This window comes from Chanos chanos, chromosome 1 (assembly GCF_902362185.1).
Source record: "Chanos chanos chromosome 1, fChaCha1.1, whole genome shotgun sequence".
Taxonomy (NCBI): Eukaryota; Metazoa; Chordata; class Actinopteri; order Gonorynchiformes; family Chanidae; genus Chanos; species Chanos chanos.
Genome location: NC_044495.1, coordinates 45,928,552 through 45,956,293, shown reverse-complemented (window position 1 = coordinate 45,956,293; position 27,742 = coordinate 45,928,552). Strand labels below are relative to the sequence as shown.

The 27,742-nt window shown below is 42.2% G+C and overlaps 1 pseudogene; it reads right to left on the bottom strand.

Moving 5' to 3' along the window:
• Positions 1-7,323: 7,323 nt before the first annotated feature.
• Positions 7,324-12,118, bottom strand: LOC115830273 (uncharacterized; annotated as a pseudogene).
• Between the last annotated feature and the right edge of the window lie 15,624 nt (positions 12,119-27,742).

The window sequence follows — 27,742 nt, the reverse complement described above, 5'->3', positions numbered from 1 at the left end:
TTCCCAAGGGATGTGTTGTGTTAATCTCCTCAATTAGCACTTTGGTCAATCTGCATTACCCCTGAGTCTGTGTGTGTGTGTGCGCGTGTATGTGTGTATGCGTGTGTGCGTGCATTTTAATATGTGCCAAACCTGCTGAGCAGCTGAACTGGGGGGAAAGACAAGGGGTGAAGGTTGCGTTTTGGAGGGAATACATTTGTACAAAAGCCCAGCCCCTTTGGCCACACTTTTTGGCCAATTTCTAAATCCCCTATTGTGCTTCATTATGGCTTCTCTAGACCTGAGTGGCTTCCCCAGTCCCCTGGGTGTCGCTGGAGTGAGGCGACAGATGGACCTGACAGAGAACAATCCCATGGGACGCTTCTGAAAACAAAATAAACACACACACACACACACACACACACACACACACACCACATACATGTTCACCATCTTTGCCAAAAATCCACAATACTAATACAGTAATCACACTTCCCTCTCTTCCTCCTTGTTACTCTTTCTCTCTCTCTCTCTCTCTCTCTCTAAAGATAACTCGGGTAATATGGGGAGCCTGTTGATGTCATTTGTGGTCATATGCTTGAATATAAGCTACTCTACACAAGACAAGAGCTTGTTACACTTCCCCTCTCGCCAACAAGAACAAATCACCAGTGCATTTGTAATTATCTCCAAATCGCTTTTTTACACTTCAAAATGAATCAGAACGATGTATGGGTATAAGTATATCTAAAAGTAACAGATAGCCCTACGACATTAACCAAACGGACATGCGCTAATTTGGCATATTGACTCGTTTGGAACTGAAATCCGGGCCGAAGTGAGCGCGCAATCTTGCCAGTGATAAATTGAAGTCGCGGCGCTTGACAAGAGAGGGTCCCCCCACCGTCCTGGTCCAAACGTGAAAGAAAAGCCTAGCGGCTAATTGACCCGGCTTCTGTTGAGCCATCCATCACTTCGGGTTTGAGTGTCCGCTGTCTACGGAGCATTATGCAGGGCAGGGCTCCCTTAACTAACTTACCGTCTTCGGCTCGGTTTAATGTCATTAGCTCTGCCCAACGTGTGCGCGCCAGATGCGCACAGTGCATGTACACCCGACTCAGCTTGCGTTTAGCAGATTCAAAGTGTTATTGCTCATATGGTATGAACCGCAGTTTTAAGAAAGGCTGTCAACTGCTTAATTTCCGGAAAGCGCGTAGTTTAGCTTACTAAATAACCTTTTATATAACAACCAAATCACTGCGGGTAAAATCCGTCAAACGTCTTCAGTCCTTTAACATGTCACTTCCCACGGAACCTGATTCTGATCTCTGTGCATATTCAGGAACGTCAGCTAAGGCTCGACTTTACATGTTTTAAAACAGTGCTTGCTAGTTCGCGTCTTGTTAAAGCCTTACATCTTTTAAAAAAATCTTAGAAATGCATTTTATCAAAAAAACACATACTACACTCTGTGCAGAATATACCCATTTGATCATTAAAAAATAAAATCTGCAGCCAGGAAGACTTCTTGCTTTTCCAAAAAGCATAAACAGCAGCAGCGCCACAATATCAGCGTCATCAACAGCAACAAAGGACCGGAAATATTACAGTAAGAAACTTATTCAATTTTTCATTTATTTATTTATTCGTTTATTTATTTACTTATTTAATTATTTGTTTATTTAATTGCTTCGAGCAAATCTAAACAGTCTGTCGCAGGGACGGAGAGGTACAGCCTGTCTCGTGGGCTCTGATAAAAGCTCTGAAGCCTGTGCAGGATGTGTTCCAGCAGTCTTGTGCCACCGTTACACAGATCTAATCACACTGAACATCTCCTCACTACGACTGTTTGAGCCAACAGATATGAAGTCTAACACAACTGGACATCACTCTAGGCTGTAACCTCTGCTGTCTGCTACTGCTAAGTCAGAAACTGATTCAACACCTCCATACCACTATTTAACACGACACAGGCTTATCCACTTGACACACTCTGACATTAGTACTGCCAGGGGATTATGGCATTCTGCCACTGTGATGCCCACTTCCATGCACCACCACTAAGCAGTACTACAGGAATATTACTGTAAGAATATGTATAAACAGAAGTATGGTAGTTCATGTAAGTGTGCATGTGTTACTGCTGAATACTGCTTTTGCTATATGCTATTGGTACTATGTCTTCTATATGCCACAGACACATCCCAGACAAGTTTACTCTTCAACTGACAACCCAAACACAGTCCCTCCCCCACTCCAGGCTGTACAGTACATACTTAAATATGCAAGGCCATATATGATCAAATAAATCCATTAATTAATGAGGGTGCGGATGTTTTCTCTCATGCATTAATTACATTCTCATTAGCATATCAATTAGAGGAATCAGAGCTCATATAATTAAGACTCAAGAAGGAGCACCTGCTGCCTCTGTGTGTGTGTGTGTGTGTGTGTGTGTGTGTGTGTGTGTGTGTGTGTGTTTGTGTGTGTGTACGCGTGTGTGGGTGTGTTTGTGTGTGTGTGTGAGTGTGTGTGGTGTCTTACTCATCAATTTACTGTCACTCACAGGAGTCACTCTGTTGGAATTCAGAGAGAGAGGGAGAGAGAGGAAGAGAGAGGGAGAGAGAGGGAAGAAGGGACAGAAGGTGAGAGAGAGAGAGAGAGAGGCTTCATTAGAAAGTGATGTTTTACTAAACCAAAGTGTCCACAGTATGGATTTCATGTGACTGGAATACTGTGAAGCACCGTTCTGAAACAGCAGCACTTATACAAGCTGTGGAAGAGCCATTAAAGAAAAGCAGTCTGTTTTTCAGTTTCTTTATCACTGATTTCAAATTGTTAGTTTAAAAATTAAGTTTTTGTATTTCAAATGATACTGATATAATTTTAGTAGCTACACTTTTGTTTTATTGTTACAATACACTTTTTTATTTGTTGTGAGTTGTAAAAATTGCTTTCCAGATGTTGTTATGAATATTTTGCATTTATACAATTGCTTTATTTAATGTCAGCCTTTTGTTCCATGTTGCCAGATGTTTTAGGGTGAAAATGTTTGCTAGGATGCACTGTTTAATCCCAGTGATGCTTTCATTTTTTTTTTTTTACACTCACTCGCATGAACAGCATTGAGTGTTTTCAGTCATCCACGTGTCTGGGGAGACACCTAGTGGTGAGAGAGAGCAAGCGCGCGAGAGAGAGCGAGAGGGAGAGAGAGAGCAACATTTTTTGAACGCTATTAATCATGTCATTGTAATTATTTAATCATGTACTGGAATACATATGTTCGGGAATGTACAGAATTAAGATATTTTAGATTGAGTAAAAATCAGATCAGATATTCAGATCAGACTCATATTTGAGATCACATTACAATATTTTTTTTTCAGATTCCTACATAACATAAAGACCATACATTGCAAAATTTCTCAGAATATTTACATTACATTTATAATTAATATAGAGACAATACTTTGCTATGCATACATATTTTTTACATGTAAAAATGTACTCATAGTTGGTGCGTAATTCCATCCAGTGCTGATTCAAATGTTTGTGCTGAGAAAATAGTGTCATTCTTTGGCAGACTGCTCAGTCTCTCTCATTCCAAAAACACTCTTGAGACTTAGGGTCTGGGTTAGGGATAGGGTAAGAGTTAGGGTTACCCAATCAGAGGCATGCGAACACTTTCATCACATGGAGCAGAACATCATTCCTCTCCCTCCCGCTGATCCAATCTAGCACCAACTGTATTTGAATATACATAATGTCTTGGCGCCAACCGAGCGTCAGAGCCCCACGTGGGCAAGTGAGGTCAGGTGCAGAATTGTCCACTTGTGGTGTCATGTCGGTGCTCAAAAAGTTTCGGATTTTGGGCCATTTCGGATTTCAGATTTTCGGATTGGGGTGCTTAGCCTGTCTAAATTTAGGGAATGTGTCTTTATCATATCTGTTGATGATTTGCATCATACTGACTCAGATAAAACATCATTTTTGCTCAACTTGAGATCAAGTATGTAAGAAAAAGCTCAATTTAATTAAACTTGGCATCGAAATGAATTATGTAATGTCCCTGCTATTGACTTACAATTGCCTACAATAAACTTTAAAAAAACTTTGCATAAATTCAACATAGCACAGCATGGTCTTGATGTTTTGTATGTCATCTCCTGTTCACGTAGTCTTTGTATGCCAAGTTTGGGAGCCGTAGCTCTTTTGCTTCCCATGTTCAGGAACTTGGAAAAGTCTTTGTGACTGTCCCACTGAAATTTCCTCCTGGTTCAGCCAATGTCTGACTGCGTCTCCTGAGAGAAAGGATGAATGCAGACAGGCCAAATTATCCATGGGAGTGTATTGGGGCCCTCTACCACATATTTTAAAAGTGCATCCCCCTGCCCATTTTTATCTGGTGCTTTGAACTGAAACAGACCCTAGAAGTCTCTAACAGAGACAGGAGGTCATCTTTTGTCAGAGGGCAAAGATGAGATCGGCAACTGAATGTCCGAGGACCATGAAACTTGGCATGCAAAAGCGCCCGGGAGGCCAAAGTGATCCCCTGAGTTTTAGGCAGCTGACCGGCCCAGGCAGCCCATAGCGCCCCCTAGAAATGCTGGTTGTGTGCACCTTTGGAAGGTCGCAGCATAAGCTAGGAAAGTTTGATCAGGCTCAAACTGTAGATTCTGAATCGCCCCCACGAGAGGTCCAACATGCGTAGCCAGATGCTTAGCTGCCTTGTGAAGCGAGTTATAAATTCTGACCACAGGGGGTGCTACACTGAGCTGGCGCTCCAATATGCGGTAGCCCCATGCGGTAGCCACGTCCACATCCAAGAGTTCAGAGACATTCGTTTGGTATTGGTTGGAAGCTCGGATTGACAGCGCCGAGCATTTGAGCGAGTGGGCCCAAAAGCCTGTTTGGCTGTACTTCCAAGCCCTTTTGCCCTAAAGCAGTAGCGAGCCGCAGAAGCATGCCGTTTTTGATGCAGATGACCGTGGGGGCCGCCTGACCTCAGAAACGTCAAGGACCTTTGCCTTTTCACACATAGAAAAGGCCAATGTACTCTATGAGTCCCTGATGTTTTCAGTCTGAAAAGCCTTACCCTGCGCTCACACTGGCAGCGACAACAAGCAACAAAGCGATAGGAAGTCATTCATTTGCAATGGTCGATGGGTGATACTGAGCAACACGGCACGACTAATCGCCAGGCAAGAAAATCGCTGCGACTTGCTGTCACAAAAAGTTGGCCAATCAGAGAGCAGATGTGTTCCTCTTATATTCTTTTGCTGGGAAACATTTTCTTAAACTTTGGTTCTTACTAGGGGTGTGACGGTACACAGGAGTCATGGTTCGGTTCACACATCAGTTTGGACATCACGCATAAGACTAGGTTTCTTTCATTTATTTCAAACAGACAGTAGTGCAAGTTACAGTATGTTCCACCAGTTGTTGTATAGTCCCCCCTGAGGTAGTTGGTAGGCTGTAGTTGTGCATTAAAGATGCCATAGAACGGAAATCAAGATTTTCACTTGCCCTTTCAAATTCTCTGAGATGAATGTGCTATGGAAACATTGTCAGAAACCATGCATTCTCCTCCTACAGCTGTTCGATCTACGTGAAGAAAACAAGCCTTTCTACAGCCCATTCTGAATTCTGTGTGTTTGTGACATCACAATTGCACATGGCCGCCTACAGCAGTGTGTAGCCAATCGTCAACTATTGACAACCAGCATTGCCATCTATTACTCATTAAGAAATGTGGTTTATTTCTTACTACAATGCACCGGTAAACAAGGACATAGGGTCCTTGAAAACTTATGTCGTTATATGTTTGCACCACAATCAGATCCCAAATTTTAGAGAGAAGAGAACAAACCAACTATGAGAGAATGAAATGAGAGACTCGCGCTTGTGAAATTTGGTTCCACATTACGTTCATCAATCTTTGCTCATAGGCTGCCGTGTATTCTCCATATGACTGCATGCACCGAACTGTAACGTCTGTACCATGACAAATACATGTACTGTTACACCCCTAGTTCCTATATTAGCATTTTGATTCCCAACATTGTCTCCGCGCATGGGTAGCAGCGACTGCAAATGCTACTTTGCGGTCAATGGTGAAACGGTAGTGTTTCAAGCAAGATCACACTATTTATAGGAAAATGAGTTACCTCCAAAACATATTTTTCTGCGGGAATGCACCTGATTTGTTCACACATATATTGGGCGATATATTAATAGGCCTGCTATGCTGTCCTCACTAAAACTTGTTGCAGGCAAGGTGTTTTCAGCTATACAGCTAGCCTAACATTATTTTCTCCAACACTGCATCCTCCAAGGAACAGACAGGTTGTTGTATTTATTGCAGGAAAATATATCACTTGTAAAACTGAGAAAAAGAACACAAAAATACAGACAGGTAAGTACTAAATAACAACTCTAATACATTTGTAGAGGAAAGGTTATTGACATAAACCAATGTAATCAGGTATTGGAAAGTTAGTATGTCAGTAAATGATAAAAATACAACAGTAAACATTTACGCAAGCACCAAAGCTTCAACCACCAAGCACTAATACATCTATATGCAGTTAACAATAAACTAACCATCATCAGAAATACTGTACCCAAGAAGCAGTCACATAAACATGTTAATATAACTATAAATAGCAAATGACTTATGGATGAAGCCATTTTGTGAACTTTAAGGCAAAGGATTAAAAGGATTGTAAAGCTGTGACACTCACTCCATGAGCCCATGGGGAAAAAGGGAAGCTCCTGAGAGGTGTTAATAAAGAGCATTTAAAAGAAACCAGCAAACTGATTCCAATACACCTGCCTTTCAAAACAAACATACAACTCCATGATGAATATAGCAAAGACGACAGATAGGTGACTCCAAGCGACAGCAAAACAGCAACACAGCGACTTGGGGACAAAAAGTCGCCGCTGGTGTGAGCGCAGGGTTAAAGTTGATCATGTTGAAATGACATTATAGGGTGTGGCAGGGCACTCCAGGGAGGATGATGTGGCCAGGTTTCAGTCACCTGAGTCCTTCAGTGAGGACTTGAGGAACTTAAAATGTGCCCTCCATTCGCTCAACATTGCCTACAAGAAATATTTCAAAATTTTGTATAAATTCATGGGAGAAGAGCACACTCTTGATTGTTGGCGCATGTCGTCTCCTGTGGGTAGAGAATGTGCATGCCAAGTTTGAAAACCCGGCTCATTTCTTTCCTGTATCCATGGGATGAAATTTTATGCTGAGGCATACCATAGACTTGCATTGCCTACAATAAATGCAAGAGTAATTGTCATGTTGTGTGACTTTGTAAATGAAGAAAAGCATCATTTCATATGGAATATGGAAGACGGCAAAACATGCAGTAATTCTGATTGATTGAGGAAGTCATTACACCACCGCGGAACAAGGGCAGAAAAAAGACATGGCTGAGCTGAACGGCTGCCTGGTTCCCAAAGTGAGGGGACCACCAACTGACCAGAGGATGCTGAGCAGAGAGATCTGGCTGGGGTGTTAGGGGTGATCAGTAATTGAAGTTTGGATGGGGCAGAGCCTCTTGTGGCCTGGTAAGCCAGCACCAGCATCTTGAACTGGATGCGGGCTGCTACCAGAAGCCAGTGAAGTGCAGTGAGTAGCGGAGTGACACGACAGTGTTTTGGGAGGTTGAATACCAGCCGTGCAGCAGCTTTCTGAACTAGCTGAAGCGGCCTGATAGTGCAGGCTGGTAAGCCAGCCAGTAAGGCATTGCAGTAGTCAAGATGGGAGACGATGAGTGCTCGAACTAAGAGCTGGGTTGCTTGTTGTGTAAGGAAAGGGCAGATCCTCCTGATGTTGTAGAGGGAGAATCTGCAGGACCAGGTGGCTTGTGAAGTTCAGCTTGTTTTCCAGGGTCACGCCGAGATTTCTGGCTGACCTGGAGGGGGACACCACGGAACCCTCAATGGTGATCGGAGTATCAATCGTTGGGGAACTTTTTGATGGAAAAAAGAGAAGCTCAGTCTTCTCCAGACTGAGCTTGAGATGGTTAGTGGACATCCAGGAGGTAATGTCTGCTAAGCAGGCTGCAATGTGTGGCTGGATCTGAGAGTCGGAGGCGGAGAAAGAGAAGAACAGTTGTGTGTCATTGGTATAGCAGTGGTAGGAATGACCAGGGGCAGAGATAACTTGTCCAAGTGATCTAGAGTAAACGGAGAAAAGGAGTGGGCCAAGTACAGAACCTTGTGGTACCCTGGTCTAGAAAGGGTGGGGGGAGGAGACCGATTCCCTCCAAGAAACCTGATAGGAATGGTCAGACAGGTAGGATGTGAACCATATGAGCGCAGATCCTGAGAAGCCCATCCCAGCAAGGGATGAGAGAAGAAGAAGGTGGTTCACAGAGTCGCATGCTGTGGAGAGGTCGAGCAGTATGAGGACAGAGCTGAGTGACTTTGCCCTGGCCAAATGAAACTCTTCTGTGACTGCGAGGAAGGCCGTCTCAGTGGAGTGGCCGGCTTTGAACCCCGACTGGTTCTGGCCCAGGAGATTATTCTGGAGTAAATAAGGAGAGAGTTGGTTATAGACTGCGTGTTCGAGGGATTGAGAGAAGTGACAGAAGAGATAATGGACGGTAGCTTCTGACATCAGCTGGATTTAGAGTGCGTTTCTTTAGCAGTGGCATGACCCATGCCCTCTTCAGAGCAGAGGGAACTATACCAGTAGACAGGGAGCTGTTGATTAAGGAAGAAATGTAGGGAAGAATATCCTCAGAGATGGACTGAAACAGAGAGGAAAGGATGGGATCAAGAGGACAGGTAGTGGGATTTCATTAGTAGTTTCTTAGTAAATTTGTCATTCTTAAAAAAAAAAAAAACAAAAGAAAAAAACAAAAAAAACAATAGGAAAAGCATAATGTCATAAGCAACTTGATGTCATTTATAGAATTAGAAACATACCAAACATATCACTGTCTGTTATACTTGATGTCATTCTTATTTCTGTAAAAGCATGTTCTTGGTTGAAGATGGCCAAGTCGTTCTTTTTGTTGGGTTGTCATTCTGTTAAGGAAAGCATTATTATATATGTAATTTTGTGTCATTTAAATAAAATTTAGGTAAGTATCATTGTCTATGAAACTTGCATTCTTGCGTTCTATAAGGCAGTGTTCTTACGTGGTGCGTCATTATATAAGAGACATTATATCACTTATACAATAAGAAAAGTGTCATTACGCATAAAACTTGACAATTCTTAATAGACTTAAAAAAAGCATCAAATCCAGTTATTATTGAGGTCCATTTTAATTTAGGATTATATCCAATGGACCTTCTAGAATTTTTTAATGAGCCTGTGCAGAATGGGATGGGAGCCATTCTCCTGCAAGTTTCTAGTGAAGGTAGTACTACACTTGCTACAGATTTAAAGGCAATACTTTGGTTGATTTTTAAATAAATAGCACATGTTTCTATGTTTCTCTGCATTTGTACTGCAGACATGTATAGAAAAGTATTCTATTCTTAAATTGTTTAATGTTTTGCAATGTTTATCAGTCTACTAATGTCAGTTTTTACAGACTCTTCAGCTCTTCAGCTCTGGTCTTTTCAGGGAAAAAGAATCAGTTAAAGTTGCGGTACTGTTGAGAACTGTTGAATGTAACGTTAAAGTGCAATTGTGTTATGATTGTTGATGGGACATATGGATAATGTGGTTGTTGGAAATAAAAGAAAAGTGCAGGGCTTGTCATTAAAGTGTCATACAATTGCATTTCATTGTGTTGTAAGTATTGAAGGTTGTTTTATTGTAAGTACTCAAGGATTGCTGGCGTGGAGACTTTATACATGCGCGCGTGTTGCGGTTCAGTTATTTTAAACAGCAGTTTTCAATATCACACGTGCGTACGTAATGCGTTATTTTGACACTGATAGTCACGTCAGGATTAGTTGAAATAAAGCTTAGTTTTTAGATGATGCGTAAAGTAACGAGATACCATAATTCCACCATTGCTGTTAAGAAGCCACAGCATCCCAGCACTCCAATGCATTGAGATTTTATGCAACAGGAAGTTTCCTAAATGTTGTTGCTGACACTGTGGGTCTCAGCAAATTTTCAGTGTTACGGATTGTACACAGGGTATCGAGGGCACTTTCAAAGCTCCCTCAGTTTCCAAACCAACCTGCTGAACAAAATCAAAAGTGGGTTCTCCATCATTGCAAGGTTTCCCAATGTTGTAGGAGCCTTTGGAGTACTAAAGATGCATTTTCACTGTCTTCATGGAGAACTGCAGAAGGCACCTGAGAGAATCTGCAACATCATCTGTGCGACAGTTGTGCTGCATAACTTGGGTATCTGACAAAAAAAGGCTATTTAATCTTATCTATTTAATGTCATCTTAATAGTTAATGATACTTACCTATTCAAACAGAGGTATTTTAATTGCAAGCTATTTCAACTAGTAAACGCTTAGCACTATTTTCATATTAATGCTACAACTATAATCAACACTGTTAATTCATTAATCATAAGGGAGCTCTGGCTTCCTGACCCAGAAGGAGAAGATATCAGAGATGAATATTGTAATGAAACTATGGAGGACATAGAAGATTCGGAGGAGCAGAATGGAACTGGTCGATATGTACGACAGATGTACGGTGACAGACTTTTCTCTCCCAGAAATCATAACAAAAAATCAAATTATACTGAGCCACTGTGTTGCCCCTGACTGCTCAGTTACATAAAGAAATAAGTAACAAACAATATAACAAACAATATTGTCTCAGTTTATTTTTTATAACTCAGGTGTTACAAGAAAACATTTTAACTCTCTCACAAGACAAGTAACATACAGTATACACATATATAATGTTTATTAAACTATTCTGATGAATGAATGAATAAATACAAACATACATACATACATGCATGCATACATACATAAATAAATACTCAATTAAGTTAGTGAATTAATTAATAAATAATTACTCAATTAAAACCCCAATAACAATGAACAGTTCAGCACAATGAGCAGGCCTCTCTCTTCAAATAATGTGACGAAAAGAAATACTGTATAGCACTGCAGTCTCAGTAAATGCATGTTACATCTTGGCTCAATTACAGAAACTGAAGGTATTAAAAGTACCCAACTAATTTACTCTTAAAATAACTGCATTTCCAACTTCAATTTATCTTGCTGAAGCTTTAAGACCTCAATTTCAAGCAGCAATTTTCTTTCTTCAAATTGGAGATTTTGGTATTGTTTCTTTAGCACCATGGACAGAGTTGCAGTTGTTCCCTCCGACACTGAAGGGCAGACCTCTCCGCTCGGACCACCTGCAGCTGACTCCCCGGCTCCCGTCCTCTCCTCTCTCTGATCACTTTGCTCCCTTTCTCCTGCTCCCTGCCTCTCCTCAGCTGTATCATTCAGACTGTTCAAAAACACCAAAAGCACTACTTTATTCTGAAGCCCGCATTATAGCTGTCACAGCCTGCACCTCATTTTGGACTTTTAGTTTGACATGTCTTTGTGCGCCTGTTCTGTGTCTGTCTCCACCCCTCACCTGTTCCTGTTTGTCTCATTATTAACCTTGTTAATTTTAACCAATCCTGTTTTGCCCTGTTTAGTTCTCCTTCTATTTAAGTCCTAGTGTTTGCCTTGTACTTTGTCTATCGTTGTTTGTGTTAGTTTGCACAACTGTTATGCTGCACCTTTTTGTTATTGGTTTTGTTCCTTTTTTGCACCTGTATCTTGATCTTCATTTTAAGTAAAGTCCTCCTTCTGTCACCTTCAATCATCGTGTCTCTGCACTTGGGTCCTGCACCACACCACCAGCGTGACAATAGCATTTGTTGACATGTAACTTGCCGGTAGCTTCCTCGTAGGCTGTATCTTTAAATCATTAGCTGGCTAGCTATTGGCTCAGTCATAAGCATACCAAAACCACCGTCACAAAGTAAAACTTTTTTTCCTCTTTTGACTAAAGTCACCAAAACAATCACTAGAGACATTATTGGACTAATGTTACCTGTGTTCTCCTCTTGGCTGTCAGTGGTCTCTGTCTCTCCTTCTTGAGTTGGTGGGCTGTTGTCAGCGCCATCACTGGGCGGCGTGGGTGGGGGACCCCGATAGTCGCACCACTGCTGACCCCACATACTCCACTTTCTAGCCCACCGTATCCCCCAAAACAGAGGTGACTGCCCACCATATATCTTCAGCACCATTTCTGTAGTGTCTTTAAGCTTTTCCTGTGGCCCACCTCCTGTTTTAGGATTTCTTCTCTTGAACATTTCTTTCTTTGCATCTTGTATCATGTTTTTATATCTTTTTTTAACTTCTTTGATGCTCCAGTCAACGGTGGGATTAACACTGTTTACGGTCGCTGCAATTTCTTTCCATATCAGGTTCTCTTTTTTTATTGTTACACTCTTCACTGAATTTTCCAAGTAAAATGTCCTTGTAACTGTTGAGGCCTTCCAAAAGACAAAGATTTTCTGCTGGGGTAAACAGAGCTGAGCTGTTGGATGAGGTCACTTGGTTGGCCATTTTTTTTAACTTTGAAAAAAGTCTTAATTTGCCCAGAATTCATTGTACCATAGTCCTGCTTAAGATAGTCAAGAACTAAACTGCTTTGTGCAACAGATGAATTTAGATGTCTATCTGAAGTCTGACTATTTGTTATATCTAAACCATAGTCAAAGTCTGTCTTTGTGAAACCGGCCCCTGATGTTTTGCGAAGTGCTGGCTGCTGCTGCTTATCAGTTAGTTACCTGCACTACCAAGTGAAATGTTGGCCTGCTTAAAGTGAATGTATTGTAAACATTTACATTTACATGTTACATTTAACCTCGTGACAGAGGCCAAGGACAGAGCAACGAGGGCTTACATCAGTTAGTCAGTAAAGTTAATTTGCACCATCATCATTCGTTATTATTGTTGTTAATTTTAAGTCCATTTTCTGCGTTTTTTATCTATTTAATGTCATCTTAATAGTTAATGGTACTTACCTATTCAAACAGAGGTATTTAAGGGTATTTAATGACTATTTAAAGAAAGATATTTAATAATTATTTAGCTACTATTTAAATTGCCATTCATTAATAGATATTCTTGAATGTGCACTGATAGGCATTTGGTTTTGGGTAAGTGTCCTATCCAAGAAGTAGAGCACATGGCCCCATAGAAACACAGTATTAGTGGTGTTTTTATCTACACACACACACACACACACACACACACACACACACACACACACACACACTTTTGATAGTGGAGTAATGCTCCCACTACTCATAGATTCTGTTCTTACCTAAGAACAAATTGCATGTAAGAAAACATTAGTGAATGTCACAATTTTCATGAATTGCGTAAGTGGGTTTTAAGAAGAAATTTCTTCTTAAGAACAGTTGGTCCATTCTATTTTGCCAGGTTTCTGATTGCCCTGAGGATGAACGTCAGCAGGTGTCCTGTGCCATGTGCTATGACATGGCCACCGCTGACTGCTTTTATGTAGCAAAGCTGGATGAAGAAGAGCCATGAGTCGCGAAATATCGTGGATCAATGCCTGTGTGCAAGTGCACCTATGCCCAATGCTAAAAAAACTATTTTAACTATTGAGTAACCAGACTGAAAATATAAATACATCTCTTTTAACTTTAGAAACAATTGTTGTTCCTTACACCTTCACTGAACCTACTGTTCCAAAAGTATATTTAATCAGGTACTACTGAAGTATCTGTTACATAAAAAGTGGTGAGCCAGCCAAGAGGTGTAATTAGGATTTAATTTGACATTTTACAATCAAAATAGGCAAAATAGAGTTAGGTTGTTAGTTGAAATTTAAAATTCTTTTAAAAAGAATTTTAAGTACTTTGTCAGCTCTTATTAGATACTTAACAATTGAAAACATGGAAATAATACAGAAAGAAGGAGTTAAAGTCCCAAATGCCCTTTTAATTAGTGGACCAATTAGCATTGCTGCAGATGAAGAAATTTCTAATCTGTTGCAACACCATGGTGCTATAGCTAGAGTCATTCCCACTGATGACACTAGTCAAAATATCTCAAATACACCATTGTAGAGTACCACTTTGGGTCATCTATTGAATCAATAGGTCTCCTATTACCCCTTAACTTAGCAGACAAGCAAGATCCATCCACTAACTACCAGATAAGAGCCCTTAGCAGTATCTACTCTACTGAGGTGAGTTCAGGTGCCACAAGCTCCTACTTGGCCACTCTAAAAAGCATTGCCAAGCAGAGTGGGAGGTCTTTCACTGATCTCCTGCGTGAAGAACTCTCTCAGATTTCAAACTCATTGAAACCTGGTGATGTGAGTGAAGATAGTGATGATGAAGATATTGAACAGGCAGAGTTCAGCCCTGCTCATGTATCTTGATGGCGCCCACCGAGGCAGACGTCTTTGCGTCATCCTCCCGACACCGACGCTATTTATTATTTATTTTAGTTTTAATACTTTTCTTAAGTGTACAAACCACTCTAGCGAAAGTTAAATACAGCAGAGAGACTCTCCTGGACATCGGCAAAGTTCGACACGAACTCAGCTTCAGTCTCTCGGACTTCGAATTTCTTCTGCGCCCGGACTCCAATGGCTACAACCGGCAAGGCCCAGCAACACCGGCCTCGGGTGAGCGGCGTAGCCGACGGGCAGAGCGGTCAAGGCGGAAGCGTGGCAAGAGAAGCGGGCTACATGCTATGCTAAAAGCTAGAGCTACAAGACCGCCGCTACCTAGCCTACTTCTAGCCAATGTCCGCTCCCTTGAAAACAAGCTGGACGAGCTGCGAGCCAGGATTACTACTCAGCGTGAGATCAGAGATTGCTGTGCTCTAATTCTCACGGAAACCTGGCTCTCGGACAGCACACCAGACTCGGCAATTCAGCTACAAACTCACTCCGTCCACCGTGGGGACCGCACAGCGGCATCCGGAAAGAACAGAGGCGGTGGTATCTGCATCTACGTGAACAACAGGTGGTGTTCAGATGCCCAGATTGTAGAGAAACACTGTTCAAATGACATAGAACTGCTGATGGTGAAGTGTAGGCCCTTCTACCTGCCGAGGGAGTTCAGCGCAGTATTTGTACTGGCTGTTTACATACCGCCAAGGGCGAACTCCGCGACGGCGCTGGGGCTGCTGCACGACACGATCAGCAAACAAGAAACTGCACACCCGGACGCCGTGTTCATCGTAGCTGGCGATTTCAACCACTGTAACCTAAGGACTGTTCTCCCCAAGTACCATCAGCACGTGAACTTCCCGACGAGGGAGCGCAACATTCTTGATCAAGTCTACAGCAACGTGAGGGGCGCCTACAAGGCTGCACCGCGGCCGCACTTCGGACAGTCCGACCACATCTCCGTGTTCCTCTACCCATCCTACCGACAACTACTCAAGCAAGCTCCACCAGTAAGTAAAGCTGTTAAAGTGTGGAATGAAGAAACTCACCTGGTACTCCAGGACTGCTTTGACAGTACAAACTGGGATGTGTTCAGAACTGCTGCTTTGAGAGAGGACTCTACTGTTGACATAGAGGACTACGCTGCTGGGGTAACTGGCTACATCAGTACCTGCATTGAGAACATTGTCCCCACTAAACACTGCAGAAAATACCCCAACCAGAAACCTTGGGTAAACTGTGAAGTCCGATCCATGCTACGTGCTCGCACCACTGCATTTGTCTCAGGCAACGCTGAAGAGTACAAAAAGGCCAGATATGACCTGCGTAACTCTATCAGAGAGACCAAGAGACAATACAGACAGAAGCTGGAGGGATACTACACCACCGCAGACTCCCGGCACATGTGGCAGGGCCTGCAGCACATCACGGACTACCAGCAGAGGAGCAGGGTGGTCACAACCAGCCACGCCACACTGCCAGATGAGCTGAATGAGTTCTACGCTCGCTTCGAGGCCCTCAACATGGAACAACAGAGAGAGGCCTTGGCCACGGAGAGTGCACAGAACTCATCACTAACCATATCAGCAGCAGATGTGCGTGTGGCTCTGAGGAGACTAAACCCAAGGAAGGCGGCTGGCCCAGACAACATCCCAGGGCGTGCACTCAGGGTTTGCTCAGCAGAACTGGCTGATGTGTTTGCAGACATATTCAATCTGTCCCTCAAGCAAGCTTCTGTGCCTTCCTGCTTCAAGTCCACCACCATTGTGCCCCTCCCAAAGAAAAGCACCGTGACCTGCCTGAATGACTATCGCCCCGTGGCACTCACTCCAATTGTGATGAAGTGCTTCGAAAGGATAGTCATGACTCACATCCAGGAGATCATTCCAGACACCCTAGACCCTCTACAGTTTGCTTACCGACAGAACCGGTCCACTGATGATGCAGTCAGCACTGCCATACACACAGCCCTCACACACCTAGAGGGCAAGGACACATATGTCAGAATGCTGTTTATAGACTACAGCTCAGCATTCAATACGATCATCCCCCACAAACTCTCTGAAAAGCTCCTCACCCTGGGACTGACACCCACCCTCTGCAACTGGGTACTGAACTTCCTAACGGACAGACCCCAGTCAGTCAGAGTTGGCAACCGCACGTCAAGAACAAGAATGGTAAGCACTGGGACCCCCCAAGGCTGCGTGCTGAGCCCCCTGCTGTATACTCTCTTCACGCACGACTGCGTGTCCTCCCAGAACAACACCAGCATCATCAAGTTTGCTGATGACACAACAGTCATAGGACTGATCACTGGGGGGGACGAGACAGCGTACAGGAGGGAGGTTGCAGATCTGGTGGCCTGGAGTCATAACAACAATCTCTTCCTTAACACAGACAAGACAAAGGAGATGATTGTTGACCCAAGGAGGCGAGGGGAGCTGCACACACCGCTTCACATAGGTGAGACTGAGGTGGAGAGGGTGAAAACCTTCAAATTCCTCGGCATTCACATCAGTGAGGATCTCACCTGGTCTCACAACACACAGCACATCATCAGGAAGTCCCAACAACGACTGTACTTCCTGAGAAGGCTGAGGAAATTTGGCATGCCAGCCAAAATTCTCAGCAACTTCTACAGGAGTACGATCGAGAGCGTCCTTACCAGCTCCATCACAGTCTGGTATGGAAACTGCACTGCTCAGGACAGGAAGGCGCTCCAGCGCGTGATTAAATCTGCTCAGTCCATCTCAGGAGCAGCCTTCCCCCTGCTGCAGGACACCTACAACACCAGGGTCATCAGGAGGGCCCATAACATCATCAAGGACAGAACACACCCCCAACATCACCTATTCACACTTCTACCATCAGGCAAGCGCTATAGAAGTGTGAAGTCCAGAACATCAAGACTGACAAACAGCTTCTATCCACAGGCAATCAGGCTTGTGAATGACTCTTTCACACATGGCCCCTTCCAACCTCTTTGACTGGTGGGCCATCTACTGAAAACACACACTACTCAACGAACATTAACTCTGCTGACACAAGACAGCAAGACAGCTGTTAGCGCTGCTGTCCCACCACTGACATCATGTAATATTGCACAATGCACTTTATGACTGCTGCTCTCTGCCCCCTTGCACATACTGCGACATTGCACATTCATTCATCTACCTCACTTCTCTTGTTTTTCTATAAGTTCTTTTGCTATTTATATCGTCTTACATATAAGATTTTTTTCTACTTATTTATACATTGTCTATTCACACTCGTCTGGTAAAGGAGGATGAGCAAAGTAAGAATTTCATTGTACAGTGTAACTGCCTGTTTTGCTGTGCACATGACAATAAAACTCTTGAATCTTGAATCTTGAATATCCAAACACTTTGAAGTTAGGAAATCCTATTAACCTTGCTTCCCAACACACAAGTCCCATGTTCAACGTCACAATGCCAAGCGAGAGTAAACAACCATAACACTGCGTAACACTGAACCTTCTGGTGTTGCAAACTCAGTTGACTTCAATCCTTCTGAAGTGCAGAGAGTCATTGTGGAGCACATAGTCAAGAGTGAAACAACAGCAGCGGTTCCTTCCCATTCTTTAGTTAAGCTCTGAACTCTGGCAGAAGTCCACAGACCAGTAATGAAACAAACTATGACACCTGGTGTAGCAATGTTGAGTTACTTCTTGATGACCCTTCCTTGTCTGATCTGCACAGAGTCTGCTGGATCACGGAGGGTCTCCTACCTCCAGCTACAGATGTCATTAAGACTTTAGGATCTCTTGCTTCTCCACAAGCTTATCTTGATATGCTTGATTCAGCTTTCGGTACAGTTGAAGATGGCAATGAGTTGTTCGCAAAGTTCATGAACACATTCCAAATTGATGGTGGGAAAGCTTCAGCCTGTCTCAGCAGACTGCAAACAGCCTTGAACAAGGCAGGCTTGAGGGGTGGTCTTCCCCAATTTGAGGCAAACCATCATCAGTTTTGCAGAGGCTCCTGGGATGAAACCCTTATTTATATAGTTCCATCTTGAGTCAAAGACAGTTGACCCAACTCACTTTCAAGATTTGTTGCTTTCACTTAGAACCAGAGAAGGGAAGAGTGCACTAAAATTGTCGCGCGTAAAGCAACACATTGGTGCTTCAAAGGAAAAAGTGGATTTCCCATCTCAGTCTGCATGTGCATGTCGCCAAGATACTTGCTTTTAACTGAAACAGCAGATTTAAAGAAACAGATAACTGAACTCAAGAATCAGCTTGCTTCTCTGAAGCTTCGTAATCAGAAAACCACAGCTAGAACCAAATCAAAGCAAGCACATTTGTCCTTGACCTCAGAACCTGTTGCACAGCAGCTGAAACACAATAAGAACCACACTAAGCATTCTAAACCATGCCCTGGATACTGTTTCATGTGTGGAGAAGATGGGCATATTGCTACCACATGTGATAACCCTCCTAACCCGACACTAGTTGAGACAAAGAGAGCATCACTGTGCTTAAAACAGCAAGAATGGGAGAGAGAAAATGGTCAGGCTGATCCAGACTCTTTAAACGAATAAAAGTTCTGGTTGTGGGACAAACAGGAACTTATGAACCACACAACCGTCTCAATAAGAAATGGTCAACAGTGCATTGTAAATCCCTCCAACCTTCCCAAACATATCTTAAAACATTGGTAGGATCAAAGTGCACTGTACAAGTTAAGATTTCTGGAGTGAACTGTAACTGACTCCTAGATACAGGATCACAGGTGACCACCATCCTCTTGTCATTGCACCAGACCTGTTTGCCAGATCAGAAAATTAAGTCCTTGAATCATTTGCTTGAAGTAAGTGGAGCCAATGGTCAGCCAGTCCCATATGAAGGGTATGTTGAAGTATCTGTTATTTTCCCAAAAGACATTGTTGGGGCTGATGCTGAAATTTCAACACTAGCTTTAGTTGTTCCTGATTTCAACTCTGAAAGGCAAGCTCAAGTCTTGGAACTAATTGGAACTAACACCCTTGATTCTCTTTATGCGCGATGCTCTGACTCAGATATATTTGAATACCATTCTCCATGCTGTTCTGAGAACTGTTGAGATACGACGTAGACAAAACAGAGATGGTTCTCTTGGAGTGGTGAGATTGCAAAGCAAGGGAACAACAGTAGTTCCAGCCCAACAAACAGTTACTGTCAATGTATTAGTGAACATAAATTGCCTTCATATTGACAGGTGTGTTCTTTTGGCGCCTCCATCCAAATCTTCTCCTCCTTGAGGTGTCTTTTTGTCAAGATCTGTGGTCTGTATCCTATCTACATGGCCACAACAGTTGTCAGTCCAGCTGTATGATGAGTTGAACCATGGTTGCCAATTCCATGGTTGCTGAAATAAATGCCACTGAGAGTATCATTCCTCAGAGATGTAATGTGAATTCCGTGACTCCCAGCTACTCTTACTTAAGACCCACCATTAGTTTCAACTTTGAGAATTCTCCATTGTCACAAAAATGGAAAGACAGAATCACTTGAAAAGTGCATGACATGTATGATGTGTTTGCACAAAACAACCTTGACTTTGGTTGCTCGTCGAAGGTCAATCACCACATTAAGCTCTCTGATGAAACCCACTTTAAGCAAAGAGCACGTCCTATCCATCCCGAAGATATAGCTGCTGTCCGTCTGCACTTGCAAGAGCTGTAGGAGTCTGGAGTAATCAGAGAGTCAGAATCCCCTTCATTTCCCCAATTGTAGTTATGCAGAGGAAGAATGATGATGTAAGATTATGTATTGATTGTAGAAAATTGAATCTGCAAACTGTGAAGGATTCTTATGCCTTACCCAATCTTGAAGTGTCCTTTTCAGCCTTGAGTGGTTCTAAATGGTTCTCAGTTCTTGACCTGAATTCAGGCTATTACCAGATAGAGATGGAGGAATCTTATTAACCCAAAACAGCTTTCTCATGCCCTCTAGGTTTTGGGAGTTTAACCGGATGCCGCAAGGGATTACCAGTGCTCCAAGTACATTCCAGCATTTGATGGAGAAGTGCATGGGAGATCTGCCTCTTACAGAAGTCCTGGTGTTTCTTGATGACCGCATATTTTCACAGACATCTGAGGAACACGAGGAACATCTCATGAAAGTGTGGGAAAAGTGTGTTTAAAGCTCTTCCCAGAAAAAGAAAAAGTTTTCCCAGACATCAGTCAGATATTTAGGTCACATAATATCACAGAATGGAGTCGAGACCGATCCTGAAAAGATAAGTGCCCTTAAAACCTGGCCAAACCCCCAAACCTGAAGGAGCTAAGGTCATTCCTAGGATTTTCAGGTTATTATCAAAGATTCATCAAAGATTACTCCAAGATAGTAAAACCTCTAAATGATTTGACTGCTGGGTATCCACCACTTAACAAAAAGGCAGCTGGGAATCCACCACATAAAAGAAATGTACCAAGATCAGTTGTGACTGGGAAGTATTTCAATCCAAAATATCCATTTGGCTGTCATTGGACACTTGCTTGTCAAGAAGCATTTGACACCATTGTTTCTAAGCTCACTAGTGCCCCTGTACTTAGTTTCGCTAACCCAAACCTACCTTACATCCTCCATACTGATGCAAGTACCACAGGTCTAGGAGCAGCTTCATATCAAGAGCAGGATGGTGCGAGTAGAGTGATTGCTTTCCCAAGCTGAGGACTTTCTTGTAATGAATCCAGATATCCTGCACATAAACTGGGGTTTTTTTGCCATTAAATGGGCGGTTACAGAGAAATTTCCAGACTACTTATACGGTAACACATTCACTGTGGTAACTGATAGTAATACTCTTTCTTATGTTTTGACATCCGCAAAACTGGCTGTCAGCCTTGGCTTCATTCTCCTTCAATTATTTGGCCGGTAAGCAAAACCAGGATACTGATGGATTGTTGAGACGTCCCTGTGGTGAACTGGTGAATGACACTGTGTCACAGAAAGAGCATGAATGGATCAAACAGTTCACAGCTAAGCATCTAAGCGAAGGTAGACCATGCTATTGTTCAAGCAGTATGCGAGAAGCATGTGTCCAGCAAGGCTGTGGCACATCTATTGCACTAGTAGAGCCTTTATCCATTGAGCAAGGAGCCATTCCTGATTGTTTTGAGGAGGAAGTACCATCTTATAGGTTTGCAACCATATCCAGTTTTACAGACACAGACTTGAGAAATAAGCAAAGATCAGACTCAGCCATAAAACAAATCATTACCATCTTGGAGTCGGGTGAAATACCATGCCCTTCCGTGAAACATCCTGGAATTCCCGGAGATACCCTTGCTGCTGAGAGAGTAGAATCGTCTTGAATTGAAAGATGGAATATTGTAAAGGCGAAGACATGATAATGGTCAGAGCACTTACCAATTGGTGCTACCAGAAAAGCTACATGCAGCTGTAATGGAAAACTTACATGACCACATGAGTGTTGAGTGTACACTCGACCTTGTTTGTTCCCGCTTCTGTTGGCCTAAGATGAGTGCTGATGTTGAAAAGAAGATTAAAATCTGTGAGAGATGTGTCAAGCGCAAAGCTGCGCAAGAGAGGTCCGCATCTCTGTTCAAATTCCAGGTGACTCAACCATTAGAATTAGTCTGTATAGACTTCCTTTCCATTGAGCCTGTGTGCTTGTCATGACTGACCATTACACAAAGTATGCAGTAGCTGTACCTACATCCAATCAGAAAGCAAGAACTGTAGCCAAGTGCCTCTGGGATAATCTTATAGTTCATTATGGATTTCCAGAACAATTGCTAAGTTACCAGGTGGCAGATTTTGAATGCAAGACCATCAAGGAACTTTGTGAGATAGTTGGAATCCAAAAAGCGCGGACAACCCCTTATCACCCTCGGGGTAATCCTGTAAAAGGTTTTAACAAGACACTGTTCAGTATGCGTGGTACTTTAAAAGATCAAGACAAGTTGCATTGGCGTGACTTTGTCAAGCCATTAGTATGTGCATATAACTGCACAAAGAATGATGTTACTGGATTTAGTGCTTGGAAGACAACCCAGACTACCAAGTGATTTAGCTTTTGGATTACCTACAAAAGAAAAAACTCAGGGATCACACTCACAATATGTGAAGAATCTCAGATCTTGACTTGAAGAGACTTATAGAATCGCAGCTGAAAACGCTTCAAAGTCAGCAATGCGAAACAAAGAAAGATTCGACAAGTGTGTGAGAGAATCAACTCTTGAAGAATCTAATGTAGCACCTTTGTCAAGATGTTCTGTTAGGAACTCAACCCCCCCCCCCCCCACACACACACAGAGACTCCACTATCCCCAGTTAGGTAATTCACTTACTTCAGTAGTTCACAGCTTATTTCAGTCCCTAAGTGAAGCAGTAATTAATTCAATGAGTCATGCTGAATAACCACTATCCTTGCAAAACAAGTAGATCTGATGAAAGTAGAGGTGAAAGTAGATTAGATGAATTTGGTTGGTTGACACAAAGGGACTTGCTTACCTTCAAGTGGGGAGGATGTAACCCAGTACAATTTATCTGTTTTAATAATTATTATAATTATTCTATTTAGATGGACAAATATTGAAAGTCTGTAAATTAATTAATAAATAATATTTATTAACTCATATCTGGAAGTCCCTCCCACCTCCTTGAGCGACTGTATGTGTACAAAAGTTCACAGTCCTAGAACGAGGATATCTATTTGAAATTTCTTTTTTTTTTTCAGTTAGAAAAAAGATCAATCATCAGAGAGAGAGAGCAGAACTACGAGAAATACAAAATTGAATTGACAGTGATCAAAAATGAATGTTTTAAGCCTTTTAATTGTTTCTTCCATGAGGTTTGGCCAGTTTTTGTTTCACTCATAAAAGCATTTGTTTTACTCATAAATCGAAAGTGATCTCAAAGGAGCTCGACAGTTTCCTTGCGCTTACATGAGAGGACACCAAAGTTAGATGGCGAGCCAACAGAAGTGAACTCGGAGACAGTGAGAAAGTGCGGTAGGATCTCTTTTCCAATTCCTTCTCCAAGATTGGAGAGGCTTTTTTTTCTTACTTGATACTTTTGAGTTTGTTAGACACTTGGATTTTTTTTCTCCCTCTTGGACTTTGCTATTCTTCCTATTGTCCTGTCGGATACTACACTCAACTAGAATAGCAGATGTGCCGGAGTTTTAAACTGAATATATTGAATTATATATATTGAACTATTTGAACTGGATATTGAATTCGTAGTTTGAATTGAGAATACTGTTTGTGTGTGATGAATTTTGTATATAATTGTTATTAATCTATAATGTTGTATGATTTAATTAAGGGTGCACCAATAGCCTTGTTATTTATATATTTGATTGAATCCCTTTACTGTCGATATTTGATTGTGTAGTAATATATTTGATCAGCTTTATTCATTTTTTTGTACTTAATAGATATATAATATGAATAAAGCTCTGCACAGACTATTTTAACTATTGTATAACCGTATTGAAATAACATTTTAAATAACTCTTTAAACTTTAGAAACAATTGTCATTCCTTACACCTCCATCAAACCTACTGGTCCAAAAGCATATTTAATCAGGTAATACTGAGGTACCTGTTACACTTGCATAGACATTTTATAGGGTTATGGTCTAGTGAGTGCACAGTTCCCTCAAGTATAGTGAACTCACTGTTGATTCTGGAAGTAGTTTGACATTAATCATGTTGTGTGTCGTGGATCATTATCCTACTGGAAGTCTCCATTTTAGGCATGATACACTGTATCCATGAAGGGATGCACCTGGTCAGTAATGACGTTCCAAGTAATCCTGTAGCATTCAAATGTTGCTCGGTTCTAATCAAAGGGCCTAATGTTTGCTAGTTGTTATGTCCCTCTGCCCCTTAACGTGCCACAGTAACATTTATTTTGACTGCCCCTGCTGGTGGCTTATGTAATCCATTTCTCTGTTTTACTATTCCTCCAGGCAGATAGGTGTCACCGGCGCCGTTACCTGTCTTGCTCACCTGAGGACTGTCTGCTGTTCATCATAAATGGAGCCCAGCCTGGCTTGAAGTGTAGAGCGCTTTATGCCATGGCAACTGTCTAGACATTGAGCCGAACTCTGTCTGTGTCCCCTTTATGTTGCGGTTGGTGTGCCTGGCTGTAACACCAGTGAAAACATTCCCAATACCATCACACCACTGCCACCACTGCCACTGACACCAGATCACTGACTCACACTAAGCATAACACAACAGGAAGTGGGAGTCATCAGAGAAGCTGATATTTTTCTGTTTCCTATCGTCTAGTGTTGGTGGCGGTTTGTCTGATGAAATACCAGTTTGTTCCCATTTTAAATGAGTGGAGTAGAACCTGATGTGGCTGTCTGCTGCTGTAAACAGTTTGTGATGACAACAGCTGTGTGCTGTGAGATGCCATTCTGGAAATCACCGCTGTGCTTCACCATCATCTGCACGTTTCTGGCCTGCCCATCATCTCACAACATCCTTGGCCTTCTTCTTTGACCTCTCTTGGGGTGTACGGGACACAGGGCTGAGCACTGGCCTGGGTTTCTTCCCCTACCAGATGGCTTTTGGTTTTGGCGCTGTCCACTTGTCCCTGTGAAGTCATGCCAGTCCTCGCTGCTCAATCTGATGAGTCATACCCAAGCCCTGAGATCTGCCACCCAAATATGCCAGCCTGCCAGCTACCCTCAGAGAGCCGATCACAGCCACACAGCAGACAGCCATGTTTACTGCATGTACTCCATGTTCACATACTAACAGTAAAAACAGAGCATGTCCATGGACCAAACTGGCTTTCTGAGAACAGCTTCACATACCAGAGGGAAAAAAATTATTTACTCTCCAGCTCTTTTAAAGAGCAGACACACACACACACACAAAATATGTGAGGAATAATGTATTGCAAGCTGGTCATTACTGCGAAATAAACCCCGACAGGGTGATGCAGGACCCTGCCGCAAAGCACTTACTACACGGCTACTTACTAGAAAAATGAATAATTTTACACAAAACATTTATTTAAAAATTACACAAAATATTGATTTAAAAATAATTTTATTGCTTCTGCTAAAAAAAAAATAGTCTGTTAGTGTCCATAGCAATGGTCTGTTATTCATAGCAGTGGTCTGCTATTCGGAAATAACAGACCGTAGAATGCTGTAACTGACCAGAATTGAGTATTCAACAAAGCCGTGTAATATCTATATCTATCTATCCATCTATCTATCTATCTATCTATCTATCTATCTATCTATCTATCTATATATATATATATATATATATATATATGTATATATGTGTGTGTGTGTGTGTGTGTGTGTGTGTATATATATATATATATATATATATATATATGTATATATGTGTGTGTGTGTGTATATATATATATATATATATATATATATATATATATATATATAGTGCCTTCGGAGGCAGAATAATGGTTTTGAATTTATTGTTTATTTCTGTTTCAGAGCTTCAGTGCCTTCAGTTTAATCAGCTGAGCAGTTTAAAGAGCTTAGAGTGATCCTTTATGTTCACCTCTTTAAAAATTTAAATTTAAAAACGTCACACTTTGCATTAAGGAAAGTGTTTAAAGGGAATGCTCATTAGACACATTTGTAGTCATTAACCAAAATGCTTTTAGTAATGTAGTGACCAGGGTTTTTTTTTTGTCATAAAGCTCTTTCCTCTGCGCTAAAACCTAATGTTGGGGGTGTTGTGCGTGTGAGCGGCCTGCTCTGTGAAATGTGAGGACTGTAATGTTAAGAACTCAGCACGGCGGGGCTATGCAGGCGTCTTTGAGTGAAAAGTCAAGTCAGATATCAGACCTGTGAAAAATGTCCTCGGACTCACATGGCGATGTTACAGGAACAGATGGTCAGCTTTTCTGAATGCTCATTAGTGGCCAAGATTTGGCAGACTCCCAGCTGGTCTTAGTCCAAATGAGCAGGGCCACGTGGCTGAGACAAGCTGCAGTTCTCCTAACTGCTTAAATACCCACACAATGTACAGCGACATCTCATTTCAAATGTATTAAAATGTTGCCAGTAGCCATACATACGTGATCTTGTAGCCATCCAAGTGGAAGCACCTTTGACGAGCCGAACAGTGTGATCATGACTGGTGTAAATGTAAAAACTTTTAAGGTGAGAACATGTTTTGCATCGTTGACCACTCGCTGATTTTCAAATGCTAATGTTAAGTTCGCTGGCATTTCCAGCTAATTCTCTATGAAAGGAAAGATTTCAAAGTTCAAAATGTCAGCGCTAATGGAATGACATTTTACCAGTATAAGTACTAACACATTTTGTATGGCTATTACCATCTTAAATTAAAGATGTCTTTGTTTTCCATCTGCAGTGCACCTCAACACACACTGTTTTGATAAAGATGAACAACGAAGTCATTTATTCATCTAAAAAGTGAAACACCAACTCCAGCAACTGTATCAAACTGGCTAATGTTTACTTTTTGCTGACCTCTACCTCAGTGGCATGCAACAGGAAGGGATTCCACTGGCGACTAAATGAACTTCAGTGATTAGCTTTGTGATATCACATATGAACTGTTTTATAAAACAAGGTAAATAAACAAATACCTTTCCCTTTACAGACAAATGAACATTTCCTTCATTAGCAATAATTCTGTGTTAAGGCAAGTAATCCCGGTCTGTTGTCCATGGATAAGTTCTTTTTCTGCAGACAGCAAACTCTGAACCCTTTGACCCTTGACTTTGAATCCTTTGACCTCTGGTTTTGGGCCTTGTGAGTAAGCACATAATGTGAGTTGAAGGTGATTGTGGTGTGATGTGGTGTTACGTGACTGTGGTGACTGTGGTGTTGGTAAGGTTGGTGACTGTGGTGTTAGTGAGGTTAGGTAACTGTTGTGTTGGTGAGGTTGGTGACTGTGGTGACAGTGAGGTTAGGTGACGGTTGTGACTGTGGTGTGGTTAGGTAACTGTGGTGACTGTTGACTGTGGTGTTAGTGAGGTTAGGTAACGGTTGTGACTGTGGTGTTAGTGAGGTTCACACATCTTAAATTAAAGATGTCTTTGGTTAGTGAGGTTCACACACACACTACGAACAGTGAATTTGTCCTCTGCATTTAACTCATCCAACACACACCAGACGCAGGAGCAGTGGGAGCAGTCCGGGGAGCATTGGGGTTAAGTGCACATCCACACAGCCGTGGATGTTGGGCCTGGGAATTGAACCGGCAACCCTGTGGTGACTGTGGTGGTGGTGTGGTGGTGTGGTGACTGTGGTGGTGGTGGTGGTGGTGGTGGTGATGTGGTGGTGGTGTGGTGACTGTGGTGGTGTGGTGACTGTGGTGTGGTGGTGGTGATGTGGTGGTGATGTGGTGGTGGTGATGA